Source organism: Leucopleurus acutus (assembly GCF_964270905.1).
Source record: "Leucopleurus acutus genome assembly, chromosome: 2".
NCBI classification, from domain to species: domain Eukaryota; kingdom Metazoa; phylum Chordata; class Mammalia; order Artiodactyla; family Delphinidae; genus Leucopleurus; species Leucopleurus acutus.
In genome coordinates this window covers 26,271,419-26,295,280 of record NC_139143.1, presented here as the reverse complement: position 1 = coordinate 26,295,280, position 23,862 = coordinate 26,271,419, and the positions used below count along the sequence as shown (strand labels likewise).

General features: G+C 45.5%; 1 protein-coding gene and 1 pseudogene across 2 annotated transcripts in view; both read left to right on the top strand.

The window, feature by feature from the left end:
- The window catches only part of KIF26B (kinesin family member 26B), a gene marked incomplete at both ends in the record, with an annotated part of 493,633 nt that overhangs the window by 236,090 nt on the left and 233,681 nt on the right, over positions 1–23,862 (top strand). The window lies entirely within an intron of this gene.
- LOC309958006 (phosphatidylethanolamine-binding protein 1-like) lies at positions 7,422–12,462 on the top strand (annotated as a pseudogene). Its single transcript has 3 exons — positions 7,422–7,596; positions 11,345–11,400; positions 12,067–12,462. The product of its transcript is annotated as a phosphatidylethanolamine-binding protein 1-like (transcript).

The following is a 23,862-nucleotide window of genomic DNA, read 5'->3' as shown; positions in this document are numbered from 1 at the left end:
TAAAAGAGGGATTTGGATGGTTGTATAGAAAACCCGAGTATGGGGGCCAAGGCTGAATAAAACCTCATGATGAAAGAGAGAGATCTCCCAGCTCAGAATGAAGGAGGACTTGCTCACAATTCAAACTGCCCCAAGAGACAGTGAGGTTCCCTTCACCGAGGGAGATCAAGCTTGCATTGGGCGACTACCTGGCTTCATTGCCGGAGGGAACATTCAGTGCTCAGATGGGGGCTGATCTCCTGAAATACTGAAATGTCCAGAGATTTTTACAGACTGACTGACTCATAAAAAAAACCCAGAAAAAGGAGTTGAAGCAGGAAGAAATAACAAGTGCTATGATCCCTGATGGACAGTGTTTTGGGAGCATAGCGTTCCCTGCTGGGGGGAAACCAACAGTGTCATCCGAGTCAGGGAGAGGATGTCGAGATGGGATAGACCAGGAGGCCTGAGTGCTGGACAAAAGGTGTATGGAGGCCAGCTTTCACGTGGGTCAGAGAAGGATTTACAAACAAGTGAACAAACACCAGGGAAAAGAATGGCGAATGACTGGCAAAGACAGTCTTCCTGAGAGTTTTGCTTGTACACCAAGGGATAGAATGGAAACACCAGGGTGGACCCACCTGAATGGGCCAGTGATGTCGGTTGGACGAGGCCCTGCGGATGATGTTAGCGATAAACAAAGAACCCCTGAATTCAGAATTGCAAGGGCTTGTGGTATGAGCTTTCAAAGAGCTAGAAAGGATTCAGAGGGCTACCTGAATACTTGTCATTGCTTTGTGGTGAATGCTGACAGCACCTGGAGCTTAGTGGGTTAAGGCATTAAAAGTACATGGTTTGGGGCTTCCCTGGTGGCGCAGTGGTTGAGAGTCCGCCTGCCGATGCAGGGGACACGGGTTCATGCCCCGGTCCGGGAAGATCCCACATGCCACGGAGTGGCTGGGCCCGTGAGCCATGGCCGCTGAGCCTGCGCATCCGGAGCCTGTGCTCCACAACGGGAGAGGCCACAACAGTGAGAGGCCTGCGTACCGCAAAAAAAAAACAAAAAGAAAAAAACGACATGGTTTGTGTTTAGAGCATTTACAGTGTAGAGTGAGGGGTGAAGTACCATGAGAAAAAGAATAATTCTTTAAAAACACACACACACACACACACATACATACATATATATATATATATATATATATATATATATATATATAGACACAGGGAGGGGGAAGTGTAAGCTGGGACAAAGTAAGAGAGTGGCATGGACATATATACACTCCCAAATGTAAAATAGATAGCTAGTGGGAAGCAGCCGCATAGCACAGGGAGATCAGCTCGGTGCTTTGTGACCACCTAGAGGGGTGGGATAAGGAGGGTGGGAGGGAGACGCAAGAGGGAGGGGATATGGGGATATATGTATACGTATAGCTGATTCACTTTGTTATACAGCAGAAACTAACACACCATTGCAAAGCAATTATACTCCAATAAAGATGTTTAAAAAAAAGTCAAAAAAGTAAAGTTCTGAAAAATTTGAAAAAAAACCCCATATATATATATATTTAAAGAATTATATATGTATATTAGAGACTGAATATATATATATATTCACCCCCCCACACTCATTACGCGGTTTGCCCCGCTGCTCTTGTCCATAGTGGTTGGGCTGTCACGCCTCCCAGAGAGGGTGGCAGCATACTGACAACCTCCCTGTCATGGACGGGGACTGAGAGCAAAGTCGGGTGACCTGCTCAAGGTCTGCACTGTCAAGAGAGAACCAGGGTCGTCCCTCACCTCTGTGGGTCCCCAAAGGCCCCCCTGAGAAGTCATAAGCAGCCCCGTTACGTTGTCAGACAGTAAACTGAGGTCGCGTCAGAGGAGCTTTGTGTTTCAGCTCAAGCAAAGCTGTGTGAGGTGATGGTAGGCGTGGCTTTTAAGAAGGGTGGAATCTGGATCCGTTGCTGGGGCCAAAATTGGAAACACATTAGCGATTATGGTTTTCGTGGAAGGATAGGAGAGTCGTTCCACATAGGAACTTGGGGGCAGGGTCAGCCCCTCAGATCTGTGTTCACCACTTTTGAACTCGTGCTGCTTGACTGTGTGATTGAAACACATCCGTGAGTCTGCAGGGCTCTGGACTCTACATAGCTCCAAGTGAGGACAGGCTGGCCAGCCCTCAAGAGCTGTGCTGGGCGTCGTTTCATTGCAGATAGGAGCAGCGCCACTTGCCAAATTTGTGGCCAACGTGGCTGACATCTACTGAACACTCAGTGTGTATCACTCACTGCACTAAGCTCTTCATATGCGGAATCTCCCTTAATCCTCAGAGTAACCCTGGGACGTAGATCCTGCCGTTTCCCCTGTTTGATGGATAGAGAAAGAGGTGTCCTGAGTCAAGTCACCAGCCCAAGGCTACACAGCTGGGAAGTGGCAGGGTGGGGAGTCCATCCTCATTTCCTGTCACCTGTGAGCCTTGTTGCTGTTCTCTGTGCTAAGCAGGCTTTTTCCATTATAATCGCTGATAAAACCCACGAAGTAAGTGGGCCCTGCAATCAGTTTGAGAAGATAAGCAGAACAGCGACAAAACCCTGATTTGTTGAGGGCTGCAGGTGTCCACTTTTCTCTGTGATACAGGCCTTTCTCTTAAAGTGTTTACTTTTCAGAGCTATGGGTAGAGGTCTGGGTGGATCTTGTTGCATTTCAGGTTCAACAGCTATAAAATAAAAATTCCAGTTCTGAATAAGCAGTGATACTTTGGACCAGGGCTACCCCCAGTGTGGTTTGTGGACAGCACGCACTTACTGGTCTGTGATAAGTGTGGAAATTCAGAGGAAGCATTTAGAAGCTTCTGTAGCAAGTTGACAGAGTTAAGTTTATGCCTATTGAATCTAAAAATAAAAAAGTAGGTCTTATAGTTTGAATGTAATTAGAAATAAAAGCAAAAAAGTGATTCCTTCACCACAGATAATTTGAGAAGTGCTGCTTTAGAAAATGTTGAAGCCCAAATTGCTTTTCTTCTACATATCTTTTGCCAGAATTTCTTTAATTAATTAATTAATTAATTTGGCTGTGCCGGGTCTTAGTTGGGGCATGTGGGTTCTAGTTCCCTGACCAGGGATCGAACCCAGGCCCCCTGCATCGGGAGCGTGGAGTCTTAACCACTGGACCACCAGCGAAGTCCCTCCCTCTTTATTTCTTTAAATATCAGCATTTTGGTGGACTGCCTTTGCTTCAGAATTTCAGTACTCTGCTTTTGGAAAAACACTTTTTTGTTCCCCTTTGGAAAAAAGTAGTAACAGTGAAATAGTAACAGTAATACTAAAAATATTAATAGTAATCTTAACCAAAAAAAGAGATTGGCATAACTGATCATCAAGTTGGTTATTTATCATGCTTTGAACTTTTCAAATGAGGGAATCTCCTTTGTGTGATTCCCACGTTAATATTAAGTGTTGAAGTCAGGTGTCATTAGATTTCCCATTTGTTGACTATTCACTCTGAATAAAGATTTACTTTTAAAAAAACTGTCATGATCTTGTTTTTTCAGTTTTATTGAGATATAACTGACATATATTACTGTATAAGTTTAAGGCATACAGCATAATGATCTGATTTACGTGTATTGTGAAATGATTACCACAATAGGTTTACCCAACATCCATCATCTCATACAGAAACAGATACCAAAAAAAAAAAAAAAGAAAAGAAAAAAAAATTTTTTCCCTTGTGATGAGAACTCTTCGGATCTACGCTCTTAACAGCTTTCAAACATACCATACAGCTGTGTTAACTTGAGAACTGGATGAAGGTGGTCCAAAGGTACAAGCTTCCAGTTATAAGATAAATAAGTACCAGGGATATCATGTACAATATGATGACTATAGTTGAGATTGACTTAATCATGTCCTTTGTGCTTTAAGTATGAAGTGCGTGAAACCCTATGCAAATTCTTGGGTGAATCCTCAGCTCTGTAGGTTGAGCGGTAGAATCCTCATTTGAATTTGAAGAGCTGTGAACAAATCCTGGATTACGCGTAGAACTGCCTGGAGCTCTGCGAAATAAAGTGAATCTTTCAGGTGATCTCCTATCTTCGCATTGATGGTCTTTCCCAAATAACCTTACTGATAATCGTACTGTTGTCGTCTTAATCCATGGAGAAAATGAGCTTCTGGCGGATTTTAATCTACATTCAGAGCAACTATGGGAAAAAATAGTGAAAATTGCCAGCGATCACATGAGCTTTGCAAAGGCAAGTTCAAGTTTGGCAGAACTGGTGCTGCCATCTCTGTGGAGTTGGTGAACACGTGGGTTTTCAGTTCTGTCTTCAGACGCCACTTCTTATTGTAATGTTATTTCTTTACAGCTTTTACATTTAGTTCACAACCTTTGTAAGACCATAACTTTTTACCAAATTCAAATGAAATTTTCAAGTAAAATTATGTAAAGGTCATTTTTCATTATTATTTTTTCCTTTCTCTATTTTCTTAATGTAAATAAATGCCTTTAAATCTGTTTTCATGGGTTTTGATTACTTCAGATTACTCAACGCCTTCAAATCCTTACTGTCTGTCCATTTGCTCATCCTTGGATCCGTCACATTAGTTAGAGCTTCTCCCTCTCTTTTTCCTCTGTTCTTTTTTTTTTCCAGTAACAGGGTTATTTTTTATTTACTGACTCTCTTCTGGAAGATTCTGACCTTTACACAATTTTCCGTTGTTGATTAAAAATACATAGCTCCCGGGTTTGGAATTTTCTGCGTAAATTTTGATGTTCACCTCAACATTGGGTTGCCCTGAGATTGATTTTGTGCGGTCCACTTGCTCTGTTTTCTCTCTCTCTCGCTTGTCAAGCCGTCCCTCATTTCCTTCTGCTGACTTTTTGCCTTTTGCCTAAACTCATCTTTTTCTTAGGGATGTTATTATATTTCTGACTATCTCCACCTCTTGTGCAATTTCTTCCACCTTTGTTATTAGACGGCTGCTTGTATCACCTGACGGCCATCTCCAAGCCCCTGTTATGCTGTTGACTCTTATGACTGATTTAACCGGCATCCCTCTGAGGCCAGAGGTTGCTGTGACATTAAACCAAGACCAGCTCGGGTCCAGAATCAGGGGCTAAGCTGAGCTGAGAGGGCCAACTCCCGGCTCCGAGGCCCTGCCCTCAGACGGGTCCCTCCGTTCATCAGCCTTCTTGTGGGACCTGCTCCTGAGTGCTCTGTGCTCACGTGTGCTGTACACACAGCTCCCACTGCCACAGAGAAGGTCCTCCTTAAAAGCCATTTCCGCACTCTCACTGACAGCCAACTCAAATAGTGCCTTTCGCCGGTCACAGCAGATGCTTCTCGTATATAATCTTGCACAGCGAAGGCTTTCTTTAGTCCCTGGGCTGACACATAACAGTAGTAGTTGGTTATTTGAGAGGAGCCTATTAAGTCAAAGAAGGATGGAGTGTGAAACTGTTCACGGTTCTTTTGTTCTTCCATCAGGTACAGTTCCCTTAGGGATGCTCACATCTTCCCATTATAAATACACCAGCAATTATTACCAGAGAAGAACTCTCCTAAACACACCACCGTTGGTCTCAGGTGGTCTAGGAGGAGAAATGTGGAGCTGGGTGCACAGATCCAATTCTTAATTTGCTGATTCTCTGTGGAGAGATGGGGCAGACTTTCTGCCTCCAGTTTTACAGATTGGAAGTTAATTTCCAGCGCCATGTGTGTTACAGCAGAATGATATCTCTACAGAACAAAACAAAAAATGCTAGGAGCTTTGAGGAGCTCATACTGTGGAATTTCTCTTATATGATTATTGTATTTTTCCTGTTTTGTTTGCATCCAAGTCTGCACCTTTGTCTCCTTACTCCTTCTAGGGTCTCATTCTGACTTAGGGTCTATCCCTTTCCCCTTTTCTCCCATTACTCTCCACCTTCCCCACACCACCTCCCTGTCTGCCTCTTCCATGGCTCCCATGGAAGTGGGGCTGCCGTTGAACCTTGTAGGGAACACCTGTGGTCAGGGTCGACATGCATAATTGTGCCATTTGCTGTTTGGCCAAAACTCTACTGGTTGAGCTGAGACACCTCCCACTGGGCTCCATCTATCCAAAGGGACGTCTTTTTTTTCAGCTGCCCAAAGGCACTGTCTGGGCTCGTGTCTCCCCTGGGGGCAGCGATCTTTGAAGGCCTGAAGTGGAAACCAAATCCCTACCCTCTGGATTTCTTGTTTACTTATTCCTGGCAAGTCATAGCTTTACTTTTCTTAGAAAAGACTCCATGGACTTCTCAGTAAAGAAGGGACTGTTGCTCATGTATATTGATGCAGTGAATGTTTAGGAATCGTAACTATATGAATATAGTTTCGCTTGAACACACATCAGTTGCAATATGAAAGGAAAATACTAAAAAGGAGCCAAATGTATATTTCGTGCTGTCAGATTTCAGGGGCCGCAGGAAATAGTTTCAGGTGTTTGCTGCATGAAGAAGTAAACCCTTGATTGTTTATGAAAGACAGAGAAAGCACTGAAGAAAAAGTGGCCATAATTCAATGTCTACACTATGATCCTTTGTGTTCAAAAAAAAATCCTAAAACACTTTAAATATATGACCCTAACAGCCAGTACCCTACCCCGGCAACCCCAAAACCCCTGTTTTGGGGTGTGCAGACCATAATAGAAATGGCACTCATGGCTTGGCCCACACCATTCTGAATTGGTGATCTCTGCTAAAGAAAATGGTCAGTGTTTGCTGCCCCATTCCCATCTCCCGCTGCAGGGAATGTGTAAGATAGCGCATTTTCCGACTTAAGTCCTTCGTGTGACGGATGGCCAGTTGGGGTGCTGGCAATCAGCTCACAACATCTGGGACTTATTTGTACAGCTTTGCCTCAGTTGAAAATGCAGTTCTTGGCTTGGTGTGGATGTTTGAAGGCAAAGCAATTCCGCTGAGCCTGAAGGATCCCGGTGATTCTTGTCAAATATTCTCAGGGTTAGGCATCCTGGTTCTTACTGAACAATTTTAATGTCCTTTTTACCGATGCAGGGGTGAGGGGAGGGGAAGAAGAGTACTGGATAAAGCAGAGAGAAGGATGGAGTGGCTTGTGGCTGCATCCACAGCCTGCCACTGACATTCTGACTTTAGGCAAGTAACTTAAACCTCGCGAAGCCTCAGTTTCTCCTGTTAAACAGAGATCATCGTATCTACTTCATAGGATTATAGTGAGGATTAAATGAAAATGTGATAGTTGTTTGTAAACATCATCTAAGTCCTAGAGATGACGTTAAGATGGCATTTGCTATGAAAAGGATGGAATTCTACCCTCAGTGGGAAATGCAATGAATTCTCAACATTGCCTTTAGAGTGGGTGACTTGTGTTGTGCGTACCTTTACGGTGTGTTTACGTGCCGCTTTGTAATCCGGCCTAATGACTACCTAGGACCTCCATGGCAATTGTAAAGATCAGGCATCACGCCTCGGAGAGCAAAACTGCCATCGTGGGGGGCCGAAGATCACAGCTGCCTCTTGAAGCCTTACCTGGAAAGAACCAGGTGTCACTGGTGATTGAAAACATCAGTGACCAGCAGAGAGAGAAACTCTGCCCGCTCCTGTGGAGCTCCAGTTAGCTGACTACACACTTGTAAATCTTTTGAAGGATTTCTTTTTGTAGTTTTATAGCCCTAGAAAAACTCTCAAACAGTAAGAAAGAAAACAAAGGAAGAAAAGGAGGAGCCATTAAGAATTCTATGACCATATAGCTTGGTGGTGACTGCGGTGTGGGAGCTGGAAGTCTGCCATGACACTGACAGTGAAAATGAATCACAACAGTAAATAAAATAGAAGTAAAAGAGGGAAATATTCGCTCTCTTTGTTAATACCTTCATCATTTGAATTGGGGGCTGAAGAGGGACGATATGGTGGCACGGAGTCGATTCATAAAGAACACTAGGGCTTTCCTGGTGGCGCAGTGGTTGAGAGTCCGCCTGCCGATGCAGGGGACACGGGTTCGTGCCCCAGTCCGGGAGGATCCCACGTGCCGCGGAGCGGCTGGCCCCGTGAGCCATGGCTGCTGAGCCTGTGCGTCCGGAGTCTGTGCTCTGCAATGGGAGAGGCCACAACAGTGAGAGGCCCATGTACCGCAAAAAAAAACCCAAAAAGAACAATGGAATGACCTGTGTCCTGAATGAGAAGATGGATGGAGAAAGGATACAATTTTATCTACTATATATTTGATAAAACGTTTCCTTGAGTGCACTTCTGCCCCTGCCCTGTTGCAATACCTCTGTAACTTGTTCCTTTCCTCAGTACTTACTCATTTAAAATTAATAGCCTACATCTATTGAGGGTTTCCTATGTGCCACACGCTACTGAGTTCTTTACACGAGTTTAAACTTCAGAAGCCCCCATGAGCTGGCCCTCTTATCATCCCATTGTTTAGATGTGGACACCGAAGCGCAGATGGGTGAGGTAACTCGATCATGGTCAGACCGCTAGAAGGAGATGAGTAGGTGCTTGAGCCAGGCCACCCGATTCCAGAGCTCGTGAGCCAGAATGTAAGCTCCGTAAGGGGAGAGATATCTGTCTCTTTATTCTTGGCCGAACCCCTAGTGCCTGAAAGAGTACCTAGGAAATGTTTGTTGAATGGATGAACAAATGCTCTTAGCTACTGAGGCAGGAGATAGGTGGGCTCCAGGTTAGGCATTTACAATCAGCCTCCTGTTTGCACTTGGAACTAGAAATAACAACAGGAACAGGGTAAATACCCAAGCTCTGTCTCCTGAGGACGCTTTAAGATAACAGTCCTGGCAGGAACAGAGAGGGACTAAGCCTTCTTTGAATAAAGGATCAGGAGGTCATATATTCCCCAACCGTGGGGCAAGGGAGACACTGCACAAGTGCAGAAAGCCTCCTTGGGGGTCAAAAAGGAGGGGGCACCTCCCCAGAATAGGTGATGCCAAGGCCGTCCCCTAGGCCTCTGGCCTGGAATCCATCTTGGAAAAAAGCTGCACATGCATGTTGGAGAGGGTCCTCAGGCAGATCAGGTGTGGAAAAAGAAACCAGATAATTGGCCAAAGGTAAACAAAGGGCCGGAAGAACTGCCCTATATGGATGCCTCCTCGTTAGGGAGGACGTCCGCGCCCTTGCTCTCCGGGTGTGCATCTCTGCCTTGCTTCTGTCTTAAGTAAACAAACTGTTTCTCTGTGTGCTCTCCCACTTGTGCTGTGTCCCTGATAATAAGCTTTGTACCTGTTTTTACAGTTTTTGCCTCCTTGAGAAATGCATTTTTCAATGGGGGCAAGGACCAGGGGGATTTTGCTTCTAGCCTCTACCCACTGGTGGACCAGCGGCTAGGATTCCTCATTTTCAGCTAGGCTACCCAAGTCCAATTCCTGGGCAGGGAACTAAGATCTCACTTCAAGTCACTGCTCTCAATGCTGCCTCTCCGAGATCACTACTATGCTCTCCTGCCTCCAAACTCAAAACGGGTTGTGATGGGTGGGCATTCATGAAGTCTCAACACAAGGATGGTCAGTGAGACCATAGTAGAGAAGGAATGCAGAGCACACCACTGAAGACACAAGGGAGAAACATTTTGACCAACTACTCTATTCCTCTAATTTTGTTAGTTACTAAAATATTGCTTCCTGTCTCACTCGGAGTAAAAGTTAAAGGTTTTCCAGTGGCTTGCCAGGGTCTCTCTACAATCTGCCCTACACGCTCCTCTATCACTCCCCCTCTTGTTTGCTCTGGCCCAGGCACACTGACCTCCTTGCTTTTCCTCAGAAAGCGCCAAGACCATTCCTTCCTCACAGACTTTGCTCTCTCTGTTTCCTCTGCTCTTTCTCCAGGTATCTGCTTGGCTCGACCCTTCCTTCCTTCAGATCTTTGCTCAAATGCCACTTAATGGCAAGGCCTTCCCTGACCTCCCTACTTAATATTACAGCTATTCTGGCTCTGCATCCCTCTTCCCACCTAATACCTGTCGTCTTATGAATATCTGTTGAATGAATGAATCTCAGACTCAAAGGGAGATGGGCAGCTAAGCGTCCAGGTTGTCTTCCACTGAATTTCTTTTGAGAAGCTTACATTTTTTTCCCACTAAATTCAAACTACCTGCTTAGGAATTAAATTATTCTCTTAAATCTAGGATGTTTGGGGGAGATAACATCGTCACAAAGCATGGAAAAAGGCGTTGTTGGGAAATTGAGATTCATATTAAAATATAAGTACCTGGTTGTCTTTTCAAGAGGAGGATGTGTAGAGACGGGACAGGAGGTGCTGCCTGGGACAGGAAACCGAAGAAAGAGTTAAAGCACAGGAAAGACTTATGAGTTTTAGGTCTATCACAAGGAAGCAGGGCTCTCCATCTTTTCTCCTGTCTCATTGAAAAGCTGTCTTTTCCTCCCTTGAATAAACCTCTTTGCTTTCTGTCCTGCGCTTTGATTTATTATTTTAATTCTATAGCTGTCTTAGTGAAGTATGTAAAGCATTTGGGGATAAAATCATGTGGAAGACATTACAGAAACTAAAGATGTATTATCTTATGTGGTATTGGGTAGACGCTCAGTGTGCTGAGGAATCCTATCCTAGATGAAAACACAGATCGTGTCTGTGGCATTGTGTATTGACTAAGAAACTGACTCCTCATTGAGGGTATAGGAGGGCGGAATTTAGGGAGTACTGTTATAATAATTTGGTGGGAAATAGGTAGGACTGAAGCATAAAGAGAGCTCACTGAAGTGTCTGCTTTTCATAAGTGAGAGATGTCCCTGAAGGTGGGATTTTTACTTTCTCGCCTCTGAAGTGGACATAATGACTTTTTCTTTTCCTTCTGTCTGATTACTAAGGTGTAGATTTCCAGAGAACAGGAACTGTGTCTAATCCCCTTATTGCATCTAGCACTGCCTGGTACAGAGTAGGAGCTCAGTACACGAATGTTGAAAGAATGAATCAACCATGCTTGAAAACTTAGGTCTGTCCTGCTTCTCGCAAGAATGAAATACTTAAACTGTGGGATTATGTAGCCTCAGAGATATCATCATTCCAAGTACTGGTATTAATGATAAAAATAATTCTGATAGATAAAAAATAAATGGAATATTTTCCGTGATTGATTTCCACACAGTTAGATTCAGCAGGACACTATTTCTAATAATCATCTTTTTATTTAGCTGGTGCGAGAATGATTTTAGCATCACACTGTAATTAGATGCCTTTCCTGGCATTTGGTGTGCTTGTTGTTCATGAAGTACCCTGGAATTCGGGAAATATAATTTCACAAGCCTAGATCATAACAGACTGTGTCATTTTCTTGGCATCCTCAAAACCAAAGCCTTAAGAGTCCATAGTTTGTCCTTTTAAACTCTAGCAAAGGAAAGCGAGGGCCTTGGCAGTGACAAAGAAAGAGAAATTCTCTCGGAGTCTGTAAAGTGATCGGCACCAGGCAAGCCAGTTGAAATAAAAAAATGAGAAAATGTAAACCATCACTCAAAACTTATTTCCGGTCTTTTAGGTGCTTCAAAAAATAATCGTGATTCCTTTTTCTGAAATAAACCTTCATCTATTATCGTACCTGTCTAAAGTGGCAAGGTGGCACTTGGGGGGAAAGCAGAATACCCCTGAACAGAATTTTAGGGGCACTTTCTAGTGATTAAAAAAAAAGCTGAACAGTCTTACATCACTATATATGCTCTCACCACCCACAAGTGTTTAAAAATCAAAATAAGACCTTGTTTCCACCCTTGAGGAGTTCCAAGCATCAGGTTAAAACTGAGAGAGGTGAACTTCCCTGGTGGCGCAGTGGTTGGGAATCCGCCCGCCAGTGCAGGGGACACAGGTTCGAGCCCTGGTCCGGGAAGATCCCACATGCCGCAGAGCAACTAAGCCCGTGCGCCACAATTACTGAAGCCCGTGCGCCTAGAGCCCGCGCACCGCAACGAAGAGTAACCCCCGCGCGCATGTGCTCCCCGGCCGTGGGGCCTGAGGTGCCTCGGTACAGCTTGCAGACGGCTGGGAGTCTGGGCTGCTACCCTGCGTGAATCCTCCCGCGGCTTTCCCCGCTGTCCGCCCCTCTCGGCTTCGCGATGCAAGTGGTCCGGGCCTTTGAGCCTGCAGGAAGTGGACGAGAGGCCACAGCACGCGCTGCAGGTCAAATACGGCGGGGCGGAGCTTGACGAGCTGGGCAAAGTGCTGACACCCACCCAGGAGCAGTGGCAGGGTGCTCTCCTATTATGTGGGCTCTGGGCCTCCCAAGGGCACAGGCCTTCACCGCTACGCCTGGCTAGTTTACGAGCAGGAAAGGCCACTGAAGTGTGATGAGCCCATTCTCAGCAACCGATCTGCAGAGGAGCGTGGCAAATTCAAGGGGGCGAATTTCCGCAAAAAGTACGAGCTCGGGGCTCCGGTGGCCGGCGCGTGTTACCAGGCCGAATGGGATGACTATGTGCCCAAACTGTATGAGCAGCTGTCTGGGAAGTAGAGGAAAGCCAGGAGATGGACACGGTCCCAGAGTTCCCAAGCAGTGTTTCAGTTTAGTGATGCATGTCGATTTCTCCCCTTCCCCCTGCCTGAGCCCTGAGCGGTCAGGTTTAGGTTTAGGGTGGCTTTTCCTTCTGCCTGTCCTCTTTAATTCTAGGGGGTTTACGTTTTGATCAAATTTGAACTCCGTTTTGGTGAGGGATATTTTGGTACTGGGATGGGGTCATCAAAATGTTAATATAAGAATAACAACCCAGACGTTAAAGAAGAAAAAAATTCTGGTAAAAAGACCAGGTCTGCAGTATTAGAACAGAGTATCAAAGAATCTTTAAGGGAGGTTGAAAAAAAAGAAAAGGTTGATTGCCTCTGCCTTTGTGAGCCCGAGCCCAGGATTGTCTGTGACGGCATCTGACGGCATGTGTTTTCACGGCCCTGTCTCTCGCTAAGACAACCAGGGGCCGGCAGGTCCGCTAGCCCCCCATGTGATACATCTCAGGCTGGTTATTGGGTGTCAGTGTCCTGCTCTGGCCCCTTTAAAGAGCAATACTGAAAAAAGCAGTAGGGAGAGAGTTGCTGTTAAAGCTTGGCCATCTAGGTGAGCTGCAGGGCTGAGTGAGAGGTCATCAGCCATCCGAAAGTCTGTGCCTGTTAAATTGATCACTCTTCGGTGTAAGAAAAGCCGGTCTGGAGTTGCTGAATGTTGTGTTAATTCTGCTGTTTGCTTATAGTGGAATAAAAACATTGCGTAGTTAAAAAAAAAAAAAAGAGTAACCCCCTACTTCATCGCAACTAGAGAAAGCCTGCGTGCAGCAATGAAGACCCAAGCGGCCAAAAATAAATAAATTAATTTTTTAAAATTGTCTAGACTTTATGTGTGGTTCATTCTCTTTTAAAAAACAAAAACAAACAAACAAAAAACTGAGAGAGGTAGAGAGGGAGAGCCAAGGATTACCAAGCCGTGTGTCGTCAAGTCTGACCAGGCCTGTCAGGATGGCTGCAAAACCTCCCTTCTGCTGCTGCCTCTGCAGCCCCCTGGCTGCACACCACTGGCTTCAGGCCCCCCAGGAATTCGCCAGATGCGCGTAGCTGGCTGTAGCAGGTACTGTTGGCCCCCACGCCCCCATGCCCTTCTGCTTATCATTCTCTAAACAAAACCTTGCAGCTCCCAAGGTCCAGGCAAATAAGTCTGACAGGAGTTGGTGGATAAATACCCCAGCTCCCTTCCTCCTTGGTTGGGATAACACTGAGACAAGGTCTACCCTGTCTCCCTGATTTCCTAAGTAGGACTGAGCCCCAGTTGCCTACGTCAGCAATCTGCTTGATAACGCATCCTCTGGTCATTTCCTTCCCTCCCTGTCTTGCTTTCCCACTTCCCTACACCGCTTCCTGGAATCACCCTCCAATGAAAGCTACTAGCACTCTCATCCTTATGCAGGGATGCTTCTAGGGAAACCCAGCATAAGCTATTGGCAGTATATCCTCACTCACTCACCCATTCATGTATCCATTCCTTCATTCATTCACCAGGCATTTGGTAAGCCCATACTGTATGCCAGACATTATATTAGATGCTGAGGATGACAAAAGGGCAGCCACTGCCACCAGGGAGCTCCCCGTTCAGAGGGGCAGCCAGTCCCATTACTGGAGAGTTATAAACAACATGGAAGTCCAGGACAGAGCAGTACAGGAGAACTCCCAGTATCACTCTCCCTAAGTCTTGTCTTATTCATTCATTTCCTGTCTCCCCTTCTAGAATGTAAGATCCATAGAAAGAGACCCTTGTCCGTCATGTTCCATCGTTGAAACCTCAGCTCTTAGAACGGGGCTGGGGCTCAGTACATATTTGGTGAGTGTGTCTCAGGAACTTTAGGAGTCTGCCGTGGAGAGTTCCCTGCCAGCTTTCTCCTGTCCCTCCTCAGGGAGGCCACCTGTGTGCAGCTCACCGAATTCCACTGTGGAAGCAGAGTCTCCAGTACAGAGTGGCAGCCTGTGCTCAGGGCAGGAGAGAAAGAATGAGTGCCGCCTGCACAGCCCTGCACCTTGAGGGTGGGGCCTTCTTTCTGGTCACTTGGAACTGAGTACTTTGCCCCACCAGGCACCTGAGACGAGTGTTTTCCTTTAACATAATGGAGGGGAATCTGCTTCAGAGTCTGTTGACGTAAATGTGAATCACATCTAAAAAATACCTTGATAGCAGCATCTAGGCTGGTGTTCGACCAAACAGCTGGGCGCCATAGCCTGGCCCAGTGGACCGTCGCACCTAGAATCAGTACTCAGTCTAACGTGAAAATACTTTCCATTCTGTGCAACGCCAGGCTCCTACTGAGACACCCTGAGGTTGCTCCTGGCTCTGGTTTCCTAGCACTGCGGCTGCAGGGATGTGCCCGCTGGTCTTCAGGTGTGCCTCCTTCCCTCCCTCTGCCCACCTCCCACCCTTATCCTTTGGTCCTCAGGGTCCCCACCTGTGGACAGGTGCAGTGTAATCCTTGTGTCATCTGGATCAGTTGGAGAGTCCCATATCATTTATCACTGAAGATGCTGAGCATTTTGTTTTCGCTTTCACACTAAAGGTAGAGAAAATAAAAATAGATACTATTAATCTTTACGCGTCTCCTGTGGTCCTAACCACCAACCACAGCCTCAGAGTCCCATGGTGGATTACTACTTTGCATGTTCTTTATTTCCTTTAAAGCTAGGCACATGAGGAAGACTGATCTGTGGAGTCTAGATCCTGCTTAGTTGGTGGGGGGGAGGGAAACTGCAGTAAATTTAGACATCACTAGCGTTTCTTTACACATTCAGGAAAAAAAAAATTAACTTACATCCATTGCTACAGAAGCTCATAAATCAAAAAATACCACGTCTCTTCCCTACACACCTGGAACCTCAACATTACAGTCCATTCATTCTGTGATTGCCTCCTTCACAAAAGAGGCGTGGGGGTGATGGCTCCAACAGGATTTCCCAACATAGCTCTGATATCCAAGCAATGACTCACCCATGTCTTTTGACCTTTGCTTAAAAAATATTTCCGGGTAAGGGAATTATTTACCTGAAGCATAGACTCTAAGAATTTGGTCCCATTATCTTTTTCCTCTAACCTTCCTCCTTTATTACTCTCTCTTCTTTCTCTCCCTTTCCTTCTTGGGTTTTGGTTTTGGTTTGTTATTTTACATACATTTCAAAACAAGTCTAACGGCATCGGAAACAAAACACAGAAAAGTCTTCTTTATTTTCCATTCTGTTCTGAGCCATAGATTCTTCCATGTACTCAAATAATACACCCAAGAGGACTGGTAGAGTGAATTTGATTAGCCTCTTAAAAGTTTTAGCACCTGCACACCATAGCGCTTCCAAGAGTGGGGAAAAGATTTTTCCTCCTATCCCTAAGGGATGGCTTGTTACTTGGGCCGTGTAGCTGTGTGTGCCACTTTACTGAGGCTAAGATTGAGTAGCCCTGGTGGAGAAAGAAAATCCTAAATAAGTACAGGTACAGCTTCGAGGCCCCATATGTTTCTGTTTTTGTTTTAATTTTATTGAAGTATAGCTGATTTACAATGTTGTGTGAGGCCCCATATACTGTTTGTTTTTTTTTTGCGTTATGCGAGCCTCTCACTGTTGTGGCCTCTCCCACTGCGGAGCACAGGCTCCGGACGCGCAGGCTCAGCGGCCATGGCTCACAGGCCCAGCCGCTCCGCGGCATGTGGGATCTTCCCGGACCGGGGCACGAACCCGTGTCCCCTGCATCAACAGGCGGAATCTCAACCACTGCGCCACCAGGGAAGCCCGCCCCATATACTTTTACTTCTTAATTTTGTTCTTTGAGAACCATGTTTACTTTTTTTGAGAAAAAGGCATAAATAAAGGAAAAAGAGAGGCTATACTTTATTTAGATTTTCAGGCAGCCTTTAAAAATACGTCATACTGGAAGCAGTAGAAATGATTTTACACTACCCTTCCCCCAGTCCTTCACTCTTAGTTATTTTTACTGAAGAGAAGTTAGGGCATATGCTCACACAAAGACTTGTCCATGAAAGTTCACAGCAATATTATTCATAATAACCAAAAACTGGAAACAACCCAAGTGTCCAATGGATAAACAAAATGTGGCATATTCATATAATGAAATACTACTCAGAATACTCAAACTATTCATATATGTACCAACATGGATGAATCTCAAAGTAATTATAGTGAGTGAAAGAAGCCAGACTCCCCCACCGAAAACAGAAGACAACGTACAGTATGATTTCATTTCTATCCGATTATAGACAATACGAACTAATCTATAATGACGGAAAGCATTATCAGTGGTTGACTAGGAATGGGGGTGGGGAGGGACAGATAACAAATGTGCAGGAGGACGCTTTCAGGGGTAATGGATGTGTCCGTTATCTCGCGATGGTTTCCCAGATGTATACATATGACAAATCTCACCAAATTCTAAATGTGTACAGTTTATTATATATAAATTATACCTCACTAAAACTAAATAATTGAGTTTTCTTGGGATTAGAGACAATGTTTTGAGATGGAGAGAGAATTACCTTAGAGAGTAAATGAAGAGTTGGGATAGGGGCTTCCCTGGTGGCGCAGTGGTTGAGAGTTCGCCTGCCGATCCAGGGGACACGGGTTCGTGCCCCGGTCCGGGAGGATCCCACATTCCGTGGAGCGGCTGGGCCCGTGAGCCATGGCCGCTGAGCCTGCGCGTCCGGAGCCTGTGCTCTGTAGCGGGAGAGGCCACAACAGTGAGAGGCCCGTGTACCGCAAAAAATAAAAATAAAAATAAAAATAAATAGAAATTTGTTTGAACCCAGAAGTTCTTATGAAGTTTTGATAAGTACACCTTAAAACACAAGAGGGAAGCAAAAACCATCGCGGGGGAGGAGGAACTTCCCTTTTGAGAATAGGCAGTTGGAAGAACTCCTCAGTCTGGAAGACATGATGTGGGAGGGAATCTGAGTAGCTCATGTCACATGTGTATAGATTATTCACTAAATCTTGAGTTAGCTCTTAAGATTGAGAAGAAGCAGCATTAGGGAAAAATAAAGCAAGCTGTCCTCCACATCCTAAGACACGGTTCTGACTGAGACGATAAATCTGCAGGTCCAGATTCATTCACAGATGGTAGGCTGATGGGAAGCTGTTAGCCAGAGTTGTTGGGTAGAGAGCAAATCCCCAACTTCAGATGCCATAGAGGGTGACAACCTGCCTCTCTCATGCAGGGGGAGATGGAATTCTCAGCTCAATGCCTCAGGACTCCGGTCCAGTATCATGGCTGTTCTAATCTGTTTCTACAGCATTTTAAAAAGTGGCTGCATTATCCTGAACATTTGTATCAAACAAATCAGCTGATATAAATGCATAAAGTTGGCTGAAAGCAGGCCAGGATTTCAAAGCCCCCTTCGGCACGTCTAGGTTGGGCACACGTCATGGACCCTCTCCTTTGGAAGCGGACTCAGGGCCAGGCTGGTGTAGAGTGACTTCCGGCATCTGATGTTTCGGATGTGAACATCAGCAGAGCAGACACTAGGCAGTTCCCCTCTGCACCTGGATTGTTTCATGCCCAAGAGGAAGGAATAAAAATCCAAATCAGCGCAGTCACTCAGAAAGAGGACAGGTGATGGCCTGGCGTTCTCTCCTTGGCTTCGTGTGGAATTGCAAAGTACTGCTTTAGGACTGTGAACTCCAGCCATCTGCTTGCTTAGATCCTGGAGAGCAATACTGCTGGTATCTGCCGCCCTAATGAAGAGGGCGCAGAGCACGGAGGTGCTGCTATCCGGTTCCTCACCAGCGAGGAGCTGGGCTTGGGAAACGTGGGGATGCACATTTGAAAGTGAAGACGGAGGAAGCCTGATGGCTCCCAGAGGACACAACCGCCAGGTTTCCTTTGTAAAAGAAACGGGACTGTATAGTTTAGAAAACACATTGACTTTTTTCGAGATGTCTGCACCTCAGCCACAGCTGAACAAGAGTCTTTCTCTGTTGCTGGCTTCTTGTTTGCTGTAATCCTATAATTTTCTGGTGCTCATGACCATCGGTGATTCTCCGGCTTCTTGTCCTCCCCCCATCTATCTGTTTGCTCCTGGGAGCAGGGGTTCCAGTCCACCTGGCTAGCCAGCATGTGATTCTGACAGTAATGAGCCACATGGGGAGACCCCAGGAGAGGAACAAGAATAGGTCATCCCTATATTTTTATGTGGAGATTGATAATCAAGGCTAACAATCCCGGCAGAAGGTGAACAACACATTAAACAGAGGGGAAAAGATAATAAAACATCTCCTGCTGGTTAACAGTCGTTGGGTGGAAACGTTCCCTGGAACTATCCAGCTGTTGCACCTCATGGCTCATAAAGCCTTGGTAACGTCCGTCAAGGGCCTTTTTTCTTGGTGAGGGACCATTTTTTTCATGCAGTTATGATAGCATCTGGTTCCTATCCCTGGAAATGCAAAGATCCACAGGCACAGGCAGGCAGCTGCTGGGGAAGAGCCGGACTGCAGAGGCATCTTGCTCCTTTGATGGGTTTTGGGTCACTTCTGATCTAACGGGCACCGTCGGCATGTAAATGCAGGCTCAGTGGGGGGCTCTGAGCATCTGCTGTGTTCCAGGTTATCACATGTAATCCTCACAACTGTGAGGTAGGGATTATCATCATTTAAAAGAGAATACCATGGGGCTTCCCTGGTGGCGCAGTGGTTGAGAGTCCGCCTGCTGATGTAGGGGACATGGGGTCGTGCCCCGGTCCGGGAAGATCCCACATGCCGTGGAGCAGCTGGGCCCGTGAGCCATGGCCGCTGAGCCTGCGCGTCCGCAACGGGAGAGGCCACAGCAGTGAGAGGCCCGCATACTGCCAAAAAAAAAAAAAGAATACCATGGAAACCAGAGCCCTGGAGTCTTTGAGGAAGCGTACCCAGGTCACAGTGCTGCAGGTGACAGACCGAGATGTCCATATCTGGTGGCCTTTGCTCTGTGCCACATTGCTGCAAAGATGGAAGAAGAGAGGAGTTGCTTGCTGTGTGTGCTCTGGGTACGTGTGAAATAGCTCTGCACTTGCTTCTCCTACCTGGTGCTCGGGCACGTGTGTGCTGAGAACGGGTGACACTTTCCAGAATACTCAAAGTAAACCATGGGAGTACTAAGTGACCTGCTGTTTGAGATCAGGTTTCCCAGGAGCAGGTCGTGAAGTAAGGAGCCCTGTGCAAGTGATTTATGAAGAACGTGGTCCCCGGGGGACCTGTAAGGGGGTGAGAGAGGCCGGGAAGGGAAGAGAAAGGGGAAGCCAAAGAAAGGTACATCTTCGCGCCCTCCCTCCGGCAGAGGTTGGCTTTCAGCGTCAGCCTGGTTCTGCCGGGGAACTACACCTCAGAGCTGTCCTGAGTTGGGCAGCAGAGCTGGGGCCGTAGTACTCCCTGACCGCCTATTAGAGTTGCAGGAGAGCAGGAAATCCCAGAGACATCTGGCCAGCTCGCCACTCAAGCAGGCAGCCCAGGCTCCAGCAGCCCAAGGATAGGCCTTTGGAAAAGAGCAGCAGGTGCTGACTGTTAGGAGCAGAAGTGCACTGAAGGGCAGCACACAAAATGCTGCAAGAGCGCTGAGGGGCCCTGGGCTCTGCACCAGCCTTGTTGCCTGCACCTGCCCTTTGTCACACCCAGCTGGCAGAAGAGGACACTGATGAGATAGGAAGACAGCAGGGAGATGAATCAGGGACCCCCGGTGTTTTCAAGCAACACCCTCAGCTCTATCTCCACAAGAAAGAGTGTTGATTTTCCTAAATTCTGGGAACGGTGTTTTTTCTATCACTGCGTTCACATGTCTTTGATCAGTGAGCCACTTTCAACCCGAGTCAGCGCGGAACAGAACGTTGGGTTATTTCACGTTGGACGATATAATTCATGTGGACAAGGCAGATCTCTTGGGAGTGAAGGGAAGTTGTTCCTAAGTTAACTTCCGTGTTCTCTTACGAGGTGGGAAAATGCAAAGGGAAAATAAAAAGTCGGGGGTGCCCAAGACAGAGAGCCTCCCCATCTGAAACCACGCTGTGACTTGCAGTGCTGCAGATTCCAGACCCATGTGTGTCTTTCTTCAAAACCAATAGCTGCATGTGAAAAAAAATTATATAGTATGTGAACCCGTAGCAATGATATTTTAAATGAAAACAGATTTCTTCCATTTGAAAGAAATGTCAACTCTTTGTTTTGGGGTATGGGGGTTCCCCACATGTGTTCCAGCTGAACAGGAACACCAGATCCTGATGTAGTTTATAGCAGAATCTGGTTCTGTCCTTAGCTCTCTTTGTATCTGTCACAAACGTCGGCATCGAGGACTCCAGACGCCAAGTACATTATGATTTTAAAGCTGTGACTGAGCAGAGACACGAACGGATATTCCTCCTTTTGGGGCTGTTTGAGGGCACAGAGGGTGAAATCCAAGCGTGGTAATCAGGGACTGCAGTGGAACCATGCTTCTCTTATTATGTAAGCCTAGTCTTCCTGGCAACCCCAGCGTGGGGAGAACCATCAAAGGGGCATGGGTGAGCACTGAAACAGGTAATGAATGAAAATGTTTTATGATGATAATGGAATTACAATTTTTTAAGTGTACCTATTCTTTAGAGACATATACTGAAATATTTACAGATGAAATGTTACAGTAATGCAGAAGAAGAGAGAAGTGTTGGGGGGAGGGGGGTATACATGGAGTAAGATTGGCAATGAGTTGATAATTGTTGAAACTGGGTTGCAACACAGACTGTTCTATTTGTGTATATGTTTGAAATTTTCCATAATAAGAAGGAAGAAAGGTCATGAAACTAGTTTATACTTAAGGGTCCATCCAGAAGGCTCTTTGGAAGCACAGCCCTGCTGGTCCCAGATATACCTTTCATTCTCCCTGGTGACCATAATTATAGCCTCTGCTGCAGGACTGCTGTGGACACCTGGCACTGCTGCCACCACCCCACTCCTCCCAGGATCCCATTCCTCCAGGCACAGGGCCCCCAGCATTACGATTCCAGTAGGCCTCCTCCCTTATTTCTTGCAAAATTAGTCTTTAAAAAAACTTTTTAAAATTGAAGTATTGTTGATTTACAATGTCGTGTTAGTTTCTGGTGTACGGTAAAGTGATTCAGTTTTATACGTACATTCTTTTTCATATTCTTTTCCGTTATGATTTATTATAGGATACTGAATATAGTTCCCTGTGCTATACAGTAGGACCTTGTTGTTGTATCTATTTTATACATAGTGGTTTGTATCTTCTAACACCAAACTCCTAATTTATCCCTTCCCCGCCTCTCTTCTCCTTTGGTAACCATAAATTTGTTTTCTATGTCTATGAGTCTGTTTCTGTCTTGTAAATAAGTTCATTTGTATCATATTTTAGATTCCGCATATAAGTGATACACATGGTATTTGTCTTTCTCTTTCTGACTTACTTCACTTAATATGATAATCTCTAGGTCTATCCATATTGCGGGAAATGGCATTATTTCATTCTTTTGTTTATGGCTGAGTAATATTCCATCGTATATACAAACCACATCTTCTTTATCCATTTGTCTGTCGATGGACATTTAGGTTGTTTCCATGTCTTGGCTATTATAAATAGTGCTGCTATGAACATGCAAACTTACTCTTGACACGAGTGCCAGGGACTGAGCTAATTTGAGCAATACTGACTATTACAATTTCGTTGGCCCTCACGACATTCCCTTTTCTCAGAAAAAAACATTAAGATAAACACTGGATTTGTTTGCTTCTGTAGAAGGAGCCCAGCTAAATTTTATAGTGCTAGTTAAGAAAAGTATAAGGAGCTGTGATTTAGTCCCAGACATCTGCAGCCCTGGAAACAGAGTGGCCATGTGGGCAACTAGGCCTAGAGCAGGCTCAGAAAAGAATCAGGCCTGGGATCCCAGCCTCTCGCCTCCGAGGTGGATTTTTATCCCCCAAGGCCACCTCCTTTTGGTAAGTCTGGAGGTTCTAGAGTTTAATTAGAGGAACACAAAAAGTGACTAAGAGTAATTTAAAGAATAACCAAAAAGCCTATTATAAAGCAGTTAACTCTTATGTGAATGGTTTATCTCACGGAGGTGGTATCTGATACAACTGCGAATCCTGCTGTCTTCCAATATACAAAACATCCATGTGGAACTCTAGCCCCTGCCATTTTACGCAAAGACAGATCATTACTGCTATCACTAGGGAGTTCCCACAGACATTGACTGGGTTCTGGAGGAGAAAAGGAAATTCCATTATTTGGGAAGTAAATTTCATTTTCTTTCATATTTGGGGGTACAGTTTCTGACTACACCTCTGGTCCCTTTCGTAAAGATATGTGTACTGTGAACGCTAACAGATTCTAGGATATAGTCTGATGGATTGATTGGATGGTAATATGCTCTGCAGTTGCAACTCTCAGCTCTGTTTTATTGGCCCCTTCACCTTACGGCGTGTGGGGTGGATCAGGCTGGCTCTTCTGAAGCTGGTGCATTGCTAGTGAATTCCATGCTGCCGCTGTGCTTTGGTCTCCTCTCCTCAAGATCAGTTGATACTGATCAGGGCAAGGACCTCATGGCAAATGTTCCAGCCCTGATGTCTTCAACTTATCTTTCGTTTTGAGTATCTACTAAGTGAATAAGAATATGCTTAGTACTGGGAGGATAGATCATAACTCTTAATAAGGACTAATCTCAGAAAGAAGGAATTAGTATAGATCTTCTGGAGGGCTGGCCAATGCTTAGAAGCCTGGAGGAGACCTGGGAGTTCTCTCAGTTACAGAAACAGCCCAGGGCTCTTCTCAGCTTGGTGTGCAGACAGATAGCTATCATTCAGATTCAGAATTGACATCACAACCTATAAAGTGTTGAATCCTCTCTTGCATTCCCAGAGCTACCTTGGATTTGAATAACTTCATGTTCTCCATACATTGAAAAATATATTATTGAACATCTATAGATTCCAGATAGTGAGGTCTGCTAGGTTTTGGCTAGCTTTGTGGGTTTTAAAGCCAGAAGCACCCAGCAGCTATTAAATCCTTAAAGTAATACAAAATATATGCATATTCTCAGAGTAAAAAAACCTTCAATGCCTGGAACGAGGAGACTGTTCAGTTTAGCACACCTGTACTTGAGGATTGATCTCATGTTGCTGTTTTGGGTCTGCAAGTTCAGGATAACATCCTGTGGATTTTTGAACCAAAATGAATACAACAGACAGTCAGTCACGATAACAGAAGGATGCTGGAGCCTGCAGATGCCATCCACATCAAGAACTTTGCTTTCATTGAGCTCTGCAACCCCGTGGATTGTTGTCATATGGAAGTGATTGGGGTGAAAAGAGCCAAGATGTTCCTAAAAATCAGTGAGAGCAGTTTGCAAGCCTGAGTCAAAAAGCAAGCTGGATGCACCACAG